We start from the raw sequence: 12,037 nt of genomic DNA on the forward strand, positions 1-12,037 counted from the left end.
GGATCATCAGGGGTAACCTCCCCTCCAGGAAAAAGGCTGCTAGTGTATCTGCAGACCCCACACATCCTGGACACAAAGTGTTTAGAATTTTACCTTTGGATTGGTGCTTTCTGATAAAAATAAAGAAAGAAACCTTAAAGTTTCTTCCCCCAGGCTGATGAACACAATGAAAACTTGCCTATATAGTCAGTTACTCTGCTGGGAGACAAATAAGTATATTTGCACTGTCACAACAAGTCTTCTCTTTTCTTTCTTTATTAAAATGGCTCCAAATACATGTACATATTGATCCTTCATCTTTATTTTATTTCCCCTAAGGTTTAATGTTTAGACTCTGTATGCTGTGAGCACTTGAAAGCCAAAGTCAACTTCCAAGTTTGTTCCCACGATTAAAGCTGATTCTGATGCATCATTGCTTAGCTGATGGGCCTATAATCCATGTTATATTTTGTCCCTTTACATTTTTCTCATATATGAACTTGTGTAAATATATTCGAAACATTTTTGTGTCCAGAGCTCACATGGTTTCAGACAAACACTGTAATAATGTCCAGCAGAGTCTCAGCTCTATAAAAGCCAGCGGTTCCTCCAGATGGCTCTCCATGTGTATCTTTCAGCACCACTGCAGGAGTTATTAAAAAAGCCACAGCTCCATATTTCTCTGCAAAGAGAGATGATGTTTAGTTGTAAAGTTCAAGTCTGAAAACTACAAACACATCACTTGACCCAAAATCGGTAAAGGACAAAGTTGCTTCATTTCACACAAAGGCAATAAACGACTAAATGTTAAACAGGAAGTTCATGATTATTATTGGCTGTGTTTAGCAGAGAAAATTAAAAAGATCAGTCTTACATCTCTCTCCTGCTGCATAATACCAAAACAATCAGCAGTGTCATTGGCCGTCCTTCAGTTAATTGTAATCTCCTGTTTATTAGGTTAAGATGTGCAGGAGTAATAAGAAATGGCAGAATCTTGTAGAGAATTAGAGTTAAATAAGTATCTATGGAATAATTAATGGAGATGTATGTGTAGACAAGTGAAAACAAGCTGTTTAAAATAATGAAAATAGGAACGTCAACATTATTTTTCTTTTTCTATCTTCAATTTCTCGTTGTAATAAGTAATAAGTGTTATTTCAGTTATTTGGTGCGATTCCACATACAACCGCTGGGGGCGCCTGTCACATTGAACAAAACAGAAGAGGTTGGGCACACAGAAGAAGAATAAACCTTCCTGTTAGATGCTAAAGGAAGCTCGACGTGTTTGTCTCATCTTTTATATATCACAGGTCAGTACAAAAGTATTTTGATGCACATATATCAGTTTCTACTAGTGAGTCACACTATGCAGTTTGTGATCAGTGTTGTGTGGAAACACATTTCTGGAGGCTCATTTATGCTAATGCTAGCGGGCTTTGTATATGTGTGTTTAGCTAGCTGAAGCAGCTGAAGGACTGCTGAGTTCACTTTGAACTTATTGTATTTTGCTCGTTTTGAAACGGTTCTCACACAAATGACCTTGTTTTGGTGTCTTTATTTGTGAAATAGACATTTCTTTATCAGTTATTGCAAAAACCACCATATTGTTATGACATTCGGTGAGCTTATTAAATAGGCACAGCATTAAAAGAGCGCTACACATTTTTCAGTTTTGTAGTTAGGTTTTTGTAAGAGATAAAATATTGTTGTTCTGTGAAAACAATGGTAACAGTTGAAATCTAAAATACTTTAAATTTGAAAGCATGTTTTATTTGTGCAGAATAAAAATTGTAAAAGTTATTAAAACAGTTCATAGCTGTCCCCCGTCTTTGGAGATAGCTCAACAGACTGAGCTCACTAAGTGTCTAAATAGTTCTGCCTTCATGTGTCCTTCTAGTCTTCAACTCACATCAAGCTTTTACAGAGTTGGTTTTTGTGGTGGGCAAAAGTGGTTATTAACAAATGGCATGTTTGTTTTCAAGCTGAATATCCAATCAGTACACACTTGCATCAGACACAAATATAAAGTGCCATCCATCCACTGAGCCAGTTAAGTATGTCTTTCTGAAACCCTTGGACTGGAAAGTCCAACTCCTCCCACATCCAAGTAGGCCAACAATCCACCAGCATCATCCAGGCTGGATATGTAAAGTTCAGGGTGAGATGGCTGACTTAGATGTAGGCGGAGTTGGAGGGGACAACTGTTGACGTGGGAAAGTGTTCAAACTAAGCCTGCCATCTGCTGTGTCTGACTGAGAGCGCTTCATCTGCAACTTCCACACTTGGACTTTTAAAGCCTATGGATTTTAGCAGTATATGCATCTTTCACACTTTGTTTTATTTTTAGCTAAAGTGTTTAGAGTTTGCATTAAAGAGATGATAAGATATGGTATGCTAAAATGAAAAATTAACACTTTTTTATGTACTTTCTTAGCAAATAACAGTGCATCAGTATGAATGCAACATGGGAGAACTAATCAGAAGTAGAATCTAAACCTCCTCTGTGTTTTGAAGTTGTCAACAACTCAAAGAACATGAGATTTAGCATTGCACAGCCCCATGTCTCTCATGCTGCATTAAAAGCCAGTGAGTGCATATGGATTCTTAAATAAGTTTTAGAAACACCAACGACAAGGCCTGTCTGATGGGTAGGAGCAGTTTATTCCACAGTTAAGGGGCTGTAACCTGAAACACTCAGTCACCTCTGTGAGCCTGCCTAGACCTTGGAACTGCTGAAAGCAAGTGATCATTAGATCTAAGGGATCTGGGGGGCGCAAAAGGCTGCAGGAGGTCAGGCAGATGCCCAGGAGCCTGTCCGCCTTCTAAGTCACCAATAAAGCTTTGAAATCAATTCTGAAATGAACAGGGAGCCAGTGGAGAGAAGTACCGACTTCTGGACCAACTGCAGTCAGGAGAGGCTCCACTGATAAACACCAGCATGGGCTCTCCGTTCAAAGTTTTCAAAAGATAAAAATCATTTTGCTTTATGTAAATAAAAACCTCAGTTTAAAAATCAGTAGTTGAACGAATCTGTTTTACGAGTCAAATATAACCCTTACATTTTAAAGGGCAAATTAAAGCTGCAGAAGGTCATTTTTATAAGAGTGTTTTTTTACATATTTGTTAAAACTACATCTGGACAGTAGAATCTGCTAACATGACCTCCATGTTTCTTCATCCTAGAAAGAACTGTTGGCTCAGTGCTTCTGTCTGGACGTTTGTTCTTGTTAGAGTTTTTCCTCTCCACTGCTGCCACATGCTTAATGAAGATGAAGAAGTGCAATAAAGTTAATAACCAGATGCAGTCAGTTGGGCTGCATTAGATAGAATCCTTCTGCTGTTTGGCATTTTACCATCAGTTGACTTTATTTTAGCTGTACAGTGTGTTGTTGTATTAAATTAGACAGGATGCATCTGAACTGATTTAGACCAGACTAGATCCTGGATAACTGTACAAGTAGCTGGTGGTTAGATATTTTTAGAATGTGTATGTTATTGCTGATGTAACATTAATACACTAAAAATAAAAACCTTGTTGTATAAAAAATGTAAAGGATTACCTTCAGCTGTGGAGTTCCCCCTTGTTTGTTTTCTCTCTCCTAGTTTCTGAGAAACCTGATTATGTAAAAATCTACTGCTAAATTTGGCTCAGCTGCCAGCTAATTTCAAATTATTTCAAAGGAGACACATTTCAGTCTCTGGAGGTTTTCCTGACACCAAAATATCAGGATCAGTTTATTGCCCTGATTTCTGACAGTTGCCAGAACATTTCAGTTTTTAGTATCAACACTTATTTCCCTTAATCACAGGAATCCCACCTGCGCAACAAAATGTAACAGGATGTCCAATTATGCACACAATGTGCGACCGAAGAAGGGTTAAAAGCTTCACTGACTGTTTTTTAGCTGCCGCGCTGTCAATGAGCTCCAGGAATCTGTTAATAATTCATATGAAGTTCTTTTACTTCTGATGTTGTGGCACTTACGTAACTAAGCTTTTTGAACTATAAGTAAATAATTCTGCAATAAATGCAGCTCTAGCACATCAGGCACATGTTTATGTCTGAATAATGTTTCAGTTGACATCCTGAATGTATCTGTGATGCTGGAACTTATTTGGACCTGGACCAGAGGCTTCATTTGTATGCTGAGAACACGATAATATAGACATTAAAGAGGCAGTTGTTAGTCATTTTCTGCTTTTAATGATGTGTTTGAACAATGCTTCTGCCAGAGTGGAGTAAATACTTGATCATGTTAATAAAAATACCCCAAATAACATTTGGATGAATGTCCCTGAGGATGTCTTGGAGAAAACACACGTTTTGTAGCCATTAACAAGGCTCCAGCATAATACTAGCAACATGTTTGACCAGCTTTCTCATCAGTCCTTTTAGTCTATTTAAATAGGACTACAAAGACTGTAGTCCACTTTAAAGTTGCAAACCCAAACGTGTCCAGATTCCAGTCATCTCAACCAAGCTGCCACCTTTAGATCCAATTAAATTGTTTCGGAGGTTTGAGACAAACCCAGGAACCAACAGAGAACGAGCCTTTCATCAGTGTTAGCGGACCAGACTTCGCCTTTTTGGTTCGCATCACAGTTTGATTCTGCATTCACACCTCCCTAAATGAAACAGTCTCTGGGCAAATTAATAAGTTTGATAAAGTGGATTAAAGTGAGCAGGTGTGACTGCGCCTTAAGCCACGCTGCGTTGGCTCTGCCTTTTACATCGAACATCGTGTCTTCTTCTGAACTGAGCAGGAAGCCGAGGAATTTGAACTCTGTGGTCTTGACCAGCTCCTGTCCATCCATCTTGATCACCGCACTTGAGTTATTCAGAATTATTGATGTTCAATGTTAAGTTTTCTTCTTTCCATCAGTTGCTCCATGTTTGCATTTAATTTTGACATCCTGTTTGCTCTGGGTTGACAGCACATCATCATCAGCGTAGAGGAGGTGCCTCTGCCGTCGCTGTGCTCATGCGTTAGATGAAGAGCAAAGGCGAGGTGGGTGGACGTCAACCAGGGTGTCAGGAAACGCCGACAATCCTGCTGGGCATCAGATTGCACTTCTGCTCAACAATACATTTATACAAGCAACAAGGTATTGTTTTTGAAACATATTGCTGTTATGCCTTTCATCATCAGTCCACCTTGAAAAGGTTAAAATACATAAATAAAAAGCTAAGACTCGTCGTATGACCTGTGTGTGTAAGCTGTCATCTTATGATCAGATCAGCCCAGAAGCATTTCCGATATGAACACTGTTAGCTGCTGTAGTTCAACACAGCACGTGTTTTAATTGAGCTGAAAAACAAGCTGCCTACCCAAACTCTCACACACTCATCATCCTGATAGGAACAGCTATTATCTTTGCTGAAATAAACTTTGTGGAGATTTAAACCAACAAGCAGCAGGATGCAGCACCAGGAATGAGTCTCAACTTTTAGCACTTACATTTTCAAAGCAGGAGTTTTATGATGTTTACTGACTTTGTAATTGAAGATTCTTATACTTTTTTTTTTCAGCATTTTTTCCTCAACATCAGGTCTTATTTGAATCTCACATTTTTGTAAGTTTACAAACAGAAGATTGTAGTATCTACTAATAATAATAATTTTTTTCAAGATGATGTTTATGTTTATTTGTAATGTAAAATAAATGAGTAAATCGTCTCTACAAATGGTCTTGATGTTAAATAAATATACGGCTCATTTAAAAGCTGATAATTGCTGGAATGGTTTCTGCTGTTGTTACACATATTCATAATTCATCACATTGAAACCAATCATTTTGATATTAATAACCATGATGATGATGCCCAGAAGATGATGATGGATATCATTTTGATGCTCTAGAATGTACTGAAAGCCATGATAATGGTGGCAGTAGAGATGAAGACAAAGACAACATGTGATACTCGGGATGAAAAAAGTGCTGCAGGAGACACTGAATGTTTCTAGAGAAATGGGAGGCTGCAACTCTGGTGATGTTGCTTTCTTCGTCTTGGAAGGCTGAGTTGCATGTTGAGAAAAGTAATCCTGAAGCTCTTGAGTTGGCAGCATTGGGAATCATGATGCTTTGGTATAGCAGGCATCAGCCAGACCTGCTGCTGAAAACACCCATGTCCATGATGACACTAGCTGTGTTGTTTACTGCATCTCTAGATGAAGCTGCAGGTCTGGAGAGCAGCAGGTTTGGTGAACAGTTGCTACTGAATGCTGCTGGGAGGCTGATGAGGCGTCAACCAGACTTAGACAGCGAGGGAGCCAGAAGACGCCTGGAGAGGAGGCGCTGGCTGGAGTTAGGTGCTAATTAAACGTTCTGCTAGGGCAGCCTGGTGCGTCCTCTTATACCTGTTGCAGAAGAAACAATTAGCTGCTTCTAAAGGCTCAGGAATCACCTGAATACTGTGATTAAGGGAGGATTGTGGAGCAATGGCAGCTGGTTCTGACCTTTGAACCTTTACCACATTACTCTCTTCTTTTCTCCCCATTTCCTATCTGATTACTGTGAAGAAAGAATGGCACAAAACGTCTTTAAAATATTTGTATTTCATCTGAAACTATCAGGTCACACTGAACAAAGTTTATGTGCTTTTAAATAAATCAGTTTTTTAAATTAGAAATATAAACTAAATCTAAAATACTCTTGCCCGCCAGTTTAATTTTCTCTTTGCCGCAGTGTCCCAAACAAGAACTACTTTCTTTAAAAATCCCCAGAGTCTCATCAACAAGATTTATAAGTGAAAATGAACACCAGTACTTAATCTAAGCAAACACCTTGTTCACACATGAGTCTGGGCTGCACCTCGCGCTCACCCCGGGCGCTTTGTAATTGCTTTTATGCTTATACGTCTGCCAATAAAAATACCCAGCAGTGAGTTTGGAGAGGCTGCAAATGAAAGTCCTCTCAGAAGCTTTTGTTTCACATTAGTGTCCTGGAAATGTGCCACGCCTTCCTCTGTGCATCTAGTGTTGATGCTCACGCTGAGGAGGGACATGGACTCTAATTTGAAAACCTGCCACCATTACTCAGACCTTCAACAGTGCCTTGTCTATTTTATGGCAGTTAAAGCTATAAAAATACATTGCAGGGGGGATTAATCATTGAGATGTTGAAAGTAAATTAGCTGTCCATCATTGGGAATGAATCAGACGTTTATTACTCTGCCTGTCAACCCTCCAGATTAGATCTTGTTGTCCAGAATGTCTGCCACTTTCTCCCTATTTCAGGGTCTTTGCCATGTTTCCAAATGTGTTACTACTGTGGACCTGCTCTGCTATATGATTTCTGTTTGTTTATTTATTTACTGCTTCTTTGCTACATTCAGTGTACAAATACGATTCTGTGCTACATTGCTCATGAATTATCAAATAAAAACTACAATTTGAATGGGTCATCATTCAACAAGTGTGCCTTCAAATCCTGGAGAAACCCAACTCTGAATGAATGATGTGCACAGGGTTAAAAACAATGAGCTAATTTACAATAAACTTCCATGCAGTTATTTTTTTTCCATGATGATCTTTAGTTTTAAAACACAAATGCTTGAGATAATCACCAAGCAGGTGCTAAACATTGTTGTCATTAAGCTCAGATTCCTGTGATGAAATGTTTTAGTGATTTAATATTTTATGTATTTTCATCAGCTGTAAGCAGAAAATAAGCATAAAGAAAGCTTCAGGTTTAACTGAGGCAGCTTTAATGTGCTGTAGTTGTCATGCCAGGCCACTAGATGATGCTGTGATTTCAACATGTAGTCAAAACACACACAGACTTTGACCTTTAGCTTCCACCTTATTTAGAAAACAGGAAACTGTCTATGGTAATGTACGTATTCTTAAAATAAGTTGCATTTTATATGAAAAACATGCATGAGTGAACTAATAAAGTTACCAGAAAAAAAGGTTTCAGTATTTATTCTAATTTACTGAATATGACTGAAAACAAACATTTATCATTGTGTTTATGGGGCCCACAGTTTGCCTGAACCTCAACAGAGAAGCAGAAATGTAATAGTTTTTGGGCTCTTGCTGTTTATCCCCAGCTGAGAGATGAGTCACGAAGAGTAATCATGTGAGCCGAGTCCCCACAGCGTGATTACACAAACACCAGAACACATGGAAAAGTTTTGCTCTGCTTGTTCTTACTGTAGGTTTTTAGCTCAGTGAGGAATGATTTATTCTGTTTCATAAACACAGAGAATAAAACAGACCCCAGAGGCCGGCTCCCCTAAGGGGTCATGTCTCACACTGAGGGTCAAAGGTCACACAGTCCTGGACCGCAGGACAAACCAGAGGGATTTTTCACGTTTTGGCTCCAGTAACTGTTTTACAGATTACTGATGTTGACCCTAACTGACCTTAAAGCACCATTAGCTGGTCACGATCTGCTGCCGTCTCACCTGGGATGGAGGAGAGATGAAATCATTTTCAGTTCCTCACAAACATATTCTCCCCCCTGTAGTCACATTACAACCACTGACCTCCATGTCGTTTTTCATCTTAGACAACATAAAACTGTTTCATACATTATTATAAAGTGGGAGGAAAACTATAGAGGCTCTTCACAATTTATTAAAACATTGGTGTTTTCAGATGTTCTGCTTGACCGGAATGAGGAATGGATAAACATTTTCATCTGTAGATAGTCGCATCAACAAACTGACTGAGAGGCTAGCTACAAATGCACTTTTCTGATTTTCATTTGTAAAAATGACAAATCTGTCATTTTACTTCTAATTATTCACCATATTGTGTTTATTAGAATAAAAACTATAAAAATACTGAAGGTTGTAGTTTTAATATGATGTGATAAAATCCAAAAAAGTGATGAGGGATAATGTTCCCATGCAGGATGGGATTCATTTGATATGTTTTCTCTGAGAAATGTAACATTTTTCTAAATTATTGACACAAAAATTAAAAATATGAAAACATGGGAATAGTTTTAAAATGGAGCAGAACTGAATGAAGAGAAATACACTTTTAGCTACACTGAATATTTGAATTCCAATAAAAATATGGGTTGTCATGTTTCAGAGGAGTAATAAATCATTTGAACTAATAGTTGCTTTATTGCTGCTTTGGTCAATGCACTACATCTGAATAAGGGGAGGTTACTCTGGCAAAGACTGACAGGAACCTCTGCTGCTGAATAAAAATGACATCATGTGTTGTCCTTGATTTATGGCGAAAATCCAAACATTTAATAACATTTACAACTGCTTTCCACACCAGCACTGCACCAAACTCTGATTCTCATGGAATGAGAGAGGAAGGAGAAAGAAGGTCTTCATGTTAGCAGGGATTCGAAATGAAATCCAGTCTGATGTGCAAAAACTCTGAAAAGAATGGAGTTTCCTCAGTTTTGACATTTGCAATAAGCAGCATGACGGATCACCTTGAGGAGACACAGCGCTGCTTAGAACGCTTCGTTCTTTAATGCATCAGGTTTTGTGTTCATTCACATGAATATTTTCCTTTGCATTAGAAAAAAAATCATAGATGCAAACTTGTTTTTATTTTCTGTGATATATTGGAATGTAATTCAAGCAGATGCTGCTAAAACATGTTTTAAAGTCTGCATAAGTAAAAAAGCATGTTTGTTATTTTCTTTAGTTGGAAAACTTGAAGAAATCTTTTGTTCTTTGGCACAAAATTTGCCACATAAATTCCTTGATTTAACTCTTGTTTCTGTTTTATAATGTTCCAGATTCTCCAGTCCAAATGATGCTTGATGTGTTGAGCAGAGATCCTAAATTGACTGTTGTTGTGGGTGTGCTTTAGCATCAGGCTTTGTGTCAGTTTTGCATTCTTTGTCTTTCAGCTGTCACTTCCTGTACACATCTTCCCTGTTTAAGTCACCAACCTGCCTGGATCGCTGAACAAACGGGAAGCTCGTGTGTCAGGCGTCTGTCTCAGTAGAGTCAGTCAGTCCAACCTAAAATCTTTGTTTCATGCTCTGCAGCTGCAGACTGCTTCTTCTCTGGGATGTTTTCTGCCTCCACGGTGCTGAATTCCTCGTCTCCTCTAGCATTTAGGCTTACAGATGGGATAAAACTGGGAAGTCATATGTTTTGTGAACGTAACCTTGTTGAGGATTTTCTATGGCTGCAGTTCTACCTGCTTCATAAGTGAAGCCTGATACTGATGGAACAGTGTTTGTGGAGCTTCATTTATCTTGCATGAAATTTGGTGGTTTGTGACGTCGTCTACATCAGTCCAGGTTGCATGACTTTCAAAGCAGTTCAAGTTTTAGCCTGAAAGCAAACATAAACGATGCACAGACACAGAAGCTCAATGACATCACAATACTGTGATAAATGTAAACAAGAAAAAATACAAACTCATCATTCAGGTACCAGAAAAAACACAAATATTCATTTGAAGGAAGAGGGTACGGCCGGCTGACTGACAGCTGTTCTCAGCAGTTTATCAGTTCAAAAAATTCAAAAAAAACGGATTTTACTTTTTTTCTGTATGCTTGAACTTAAGTTCACAGAAAACCAGCAGATTTGTTAAAGCTGGAAAAGCAAAGGCAGAAACTAATGATGGCTCGGTGCCATTTGCAGCCCACTGAGTGACCTTGGTCGATAACAAAGGCCATGAAACCCGTACAGTTCAAACTACTGGAGCTATTTATTGGCCAACACCTGCACTCCTCTTCTGCAATATTCCTGAATAAAGCATGGCAAATGTGAATTCTGTGAAAATGGAAAAAAGGTATAATTTTATGATAGTTTGGTAAAAATGTACCATCAGATCTCATGAGGATAATGTTTTTTTTAACTTAGTTTCTGTGTCTTTAAGTTATTAAATCGTAGATCACTTACTGGTAGAGGACAAGTCGCTTACAGTCATTAGTTTGTAGGAAAGTGAAGAAATCTTCAGTAGGATGGAAAGCAACAGCTAGACCAACCCATCGTATGTGTTTGTGTTTTTCTAGGACTTTTTATGTATTTAGAAATATTGTAAATATTCCAGCATCAACAGCTTATGGAGGTCTTTGAATAGTTCAGGATCAGCTGATCCTCTGATTGGAAAGAGTCTGCATTAAAAACTCATTTAAACATCGATGTCAGGCAGGTTCAACCTCCAGAGCAGACTGTAAGATGCTTAAGGAAGTCAGGAAGCTGTACAATACCATCACTGCTCCTGCAGTTTGCTCTCACTATCTTTATCCATCAGCACATTCCTCCACACACAGACAGATTACAAGTTGTAGCTTCCATGGAAGAAGTCCAAGGTGGAAACATCCGCTCTCGAACATCAACGTGAAGACCAGACTTCATGTTTACAAGTTTGCTTTTGAGAATTTAGAGGAGAAAAGTTCCTGAAGCAATGTTCTTTGGACAGATAAGTTTGAAGCTGAATTATTTCAACATTAAACTCCTAAAAGAAACTCGCAGCTGAAAGAGAAACTTTTGTGAGACCGATGTCAGAGACTGCTAGAAGCTCCTCCTGAAGTTATTTCAGTCCTAATATAGTAGTTATTGGTGTTCTAACTTTATTCTTACTTTTCTTTATCATTTCTTGATTTAATAAATTAAGGTAAGAAAAATTGAATTACTTTTTCCAGGAATTAAACAATTAAAGTAGACATAGAAATGTCCGTTTTCTGGCAGAAAATTGAACATTTAATGGTGTTTCTTAAATTTTTTAAATTGACAATAAATTACTAAAATATGAATATCTAAAACTATAAGCAAGAAATTGCATATCCTAGTTGAGTTTATTATTAGTAATAAACAAAACCCTGATATGTTGAATGAATCTGCTGTTCATATTAGATCTCCTGCTCTGCACAGTTTTAACAGAGCAGAAAACTGTCACCCAGTGCACCGCTCTGTAAGCAGGTGTTTTCTATATCCACATGCACAAATCCAGGTGCACTGCCTCACACCAAATCTTATGATGACACATTATCAGCCGAGGGCAAACTGCCAACCTTCTCACACTCGACTTGTCTGGGAGAAAAGCTGTGGATTTGCTGAGGTGCGTTGGGGTGGATGTCACTATCAAACAGCCACAACAGCAGAGCAGATTCATTCT

General features: G+C 38.3%; 1 long non-coding RNA gene across 1 annotated transcript; it reads left to right on the forward strand.

The window, feature by feature from the left end:
• Positions 1–1,198: 1,198 nt before the first annotated feature.
• On the forward strand, positions 1,199–10,318 carry LOC106936564 (uncharacterized). The gene is made up of 3 exons (XR_001422156.1): positions 1,199–1,289; positions 4,915–5,085; positions 9,813–10,318. It is a non-coding gene; the product is annotated as an uncharacterized LOC106936564 (long non-coding RNA).
• The last annotated feature ends 1,719 nt before the right edge of the window (positions 10,319–12,037 follow it).

Source organism: Poecilia latipinna, unplaced genomic scaffold, assembly GCF_001443285.1.
Source record: "Poecilia latipinna isolate Pla-1442-1.1 unplaced genomic scaffold, P_latipinna-1.0 Scaffold2172, whole genome shotgun sequence".
In the NCBI taxonomy this organism is placed as follows: domain Eukaryota; kingdom Metazoa; phylum Chordata; class Actinopteri; order Cyprinodontiformes; family Poeciliidae; genus Poecilia; species Poecilia latipinna.